The sequence below is a fragment of the Culex quinquefasciatus genome, chromosome 1, assembly GCF_015732765.1.
Source record: "Culex quinquefasciatus strain JHB chromosome 1, VPISU_Cqui_1.0_pri_paternal, whole genome shotgun sequence".
In the NCBI taxonomy this organism is placed as follows: Eukaryota; Metazoa; Arthropoda; class Insecta; order Diptera; family Culicidae; genus Culex; species Culex quinquefasciatus.
In genome coordinates this window covers 85,778,045-85,781,109 of record NC_051861.1, presented here as the reverse complement: position 1 = coordinate 85,781,109, position 3,065 = coordinate 85,778,045, and the positions used below count along the sequence as shown (strand labels likewise).

General features: G+C 34.2%; 1 non-coding gene across 1 annotated transcript; it reads left to right on the top strand.

Moving 5' to 3' along the window:
* Positions 1–2,647: 2,647 nt before the first annotated feature.
* On the top strand, positions 2,648–2,720 carry Trnav-cac. The gene has a single exon. It is a non-coding gene; the product is annotated as a tRNA-Val (tRNA).
* The last annotated feature ends 345 nt before the right edge of the window (positions 2,721–3,065 follow it).

Genomic DNA, 3,065 nt, shown 5'->3' with positions numbered 1-3,065 from the left:
TGGTTTGAATTATTCAACACATCCATTGTTAGAACATAACAGCATCATAGCCAGTATGGTATATGTAACAATTCCCGGTATGATCAAGCTAAATGAAATTTTGTGAATATTTTCATAAGTCTGAATGTCAACAATTCATTGAACAATTACTGTTCGTCATATGGTTCGGATTATTTGAAAGTCGTTAGAAAAAGAAGTAAAAATACCTGGAATGGATGTTGTTGTTTATTGAATTAAGGTAACTTTGAACTAAAAGGGGTCATTATTTGGGTTATCCAAATAAACATTCGTGAATTGTTTAACATTCCTTAAGCGATAACTGCCATAGCTTGGTACTTCAATAAAAAAAATAGTATCGTGAATCTGAGTAACATTCATACGATTTCAATTTATTTTTCAAATATTATTCAACCGGTAATCAAGCCAGTAATACTTGTTTTCATTATTTATATTATTAGAATATAAATTATTATTTTAGAATCTATTCCTGGGCTGGGTCACACAATGTCCATAACGTTTTTTTCACTAATATTGTAGTATGATTCACGGAGAAAAATAAGGCATATTTGAATCAACAAAACGTTTTGTTGATTTGAAAATCATTATTTTTGTTGAATCAACGCTAAACGTCAAAGCAGCTTTTTCGAAACAACAAAAGACTATTGTGGAATTGAGAAAATCAAGGTTTGTTTCAACGCAAAATCGGCGTTGATTATATTCAACAAAAATTTTGTTGATTCAAACCTCGTACAGGCTGATTCTACAAAACATTTTTCTGCGTGTTCATAAATTTGTCATATAGTTTGAACATTTCTTGATATAGAAGTTTGGTTTCATTCCATTTTGTATGCATTCTTTCGTATTTTTTATTTTGCAAAAAAAAAATTATATAATTTTCTCGCAACCTCATTTTTACATTATTTAACTGCATCTTTTAATTAATGTTTGCATCAAAAAATGCAATCTGGCTACCCTGTTGGAATTGAAGTGGAAACGATTGAAAAACCTAAAGGGCCTAGTTCATTCAATGGTCAGCTGACACCGCGACAGGCGCTGTCAACATTGCTTAGGAGAGGGTTTTGAAAAGGTAGTATGAATTTAATTCAAAAAATCTCGGGTTAGTTTTAAAAAGGTAAACCATTCAATTTTTCGATCAGTTCTCGATCAATTTACGAATTATAAAACTTAAAAATGCATTGTCATCTGCACGTTTTTTAAATACTTTTTACTGAAAAATAATGAAAATTTAGTTTGTTTCAGAGGAAAAAAACAAACAAGTCTAGAGTTTTTTTTTGAAAAGGTCCCATAAACTATTTTTGTTATCAGCCATTCCACGTCAAACAGGAAGTCTCCAAATCAAAAGTGCTCCGTTTTTTTTCAAATTTGGAGTTCTTTAAACCAAATTATTAGACTCGGTGATTAGTGTGCTCCTCTCTGAAATAGGGTGGTCCAAAAATGGCAATTTTCGTTGATTTTTGCAAAAAGCACATTTAAAAAAATCATATTTCCGGAACAGCTCAACCAATTTTAGATCGCCTATTGGGAGTTTTCTAGAAAAAATAGTTTTGGATATTTTATTTAACTCTCCCACTTCAAGAAGTTAGCAGGAGTAATCATCTTAATTAAAACATGCCATTATGCATGGTTTTGCCATAAATTTTTTCTAGACATTTATGGATTCCTTTCCAATTTCTAAACAAGTTTCCTCGGGAAAGTTACACCAACTAGCAAAAATGCATAAATTTAGGCTCGTCTATTAAATCATCACGCGGCCAGTAAAACTGTCACAAAGTCGTCGATTTTTCGATGACTTTTGGAAAAGCCTTCCCCCAAACGTTAATTGATTAACATTCAAACGTATCCCTTTTTCCTTTATTGCATCTGTTTTACGACCAACTATTCCGTCACCGTGGCTGGGAACCTTCGAAACCGAACCAAAAATCGTTTCGAAAGGGTAGTTAAAAGTTCAATCTTAATCTCGCGAGGCGCGCCCATACAATTTCCTACGAAAAAAAGAGCTGCATCTGTAGAACGCGCCCGAGAGACCTCCCAACGGAAAACCTATAAAAGTGATTAATTATCGTGCTAGTCTGTCAAAGTTTGTCACTGACTGCCGGGTTCTGGGTCCAGATTTTCGGAAAAATACGAAACAGCGGAGAACTCTTTGGAAGCCAAAGGGGAAGTCAATAAAAATCGAGCGCTTATCCACCGGAATGAGAGAGAAACCGATATTTTTCTTTCGGTTTAAGAGGGCACTGTGCTGGAAAATGTGCCACATATGGTGGACCGCGTAGTAAAGTGTCAGTCATTCCAGAGATCTCTATATGTCACAATCCAACAGTAAAATTAATGCAATTTCGTCATGCACTTAATCCAACGGGTCGTTCTGTTTCAACGGGCAAATCAATTACCAACTAAACAAATGAGGGTGGAATAGTTTTCCCATGCATTTGTCAACGCAGCGCAAGGCTGCCAGACCATAATTCCTCAAGTGCATTTTTAACTGTTTGATTTTGAAGTAGAGTTTTAAGCGCGTAGTTTAGTACGAGCTTTTAGCAGTTCTGGTTTAAAACCCCTGTTATCTGAACATTTAGATTTACCTTAGCTTTGCAAATCAAAATTTAGAATAAATAATCATTACCTATCAGTTTCCGTAGTGTAGCGGTTATCACGTCTGCTTCACACGCAGAAGGTCCCCGGTTCGAACCCGGGCGGAAACAAAGTTTTTTTTCTTTGAAATTTGCAATTGGCTAGCCGATTTACAAAATACAAAAAAGCCAAGGTTTTTGGGAAAACCAGGTTGGATTAAAACATTAGGAAAATATTATTTTGCAAATCAAACATTTCAAAAGGACGTTACTTTAAAGGTAAAAATACAATCCACTCACTCAAGTGAATGTTAACATTCAGCCTGAACGGAATAAACTGCTTTTTTTACTGCAATGATTACGTCATATAGAAGAAAAATGTTGTTATGCCATTTAGAAAACTATATTGTAGTAAACGTAAAAATGTAACCAAAAGTTTGTTTTTTGTTTCAATTCTTCCAAAGAACTTGAAACAAT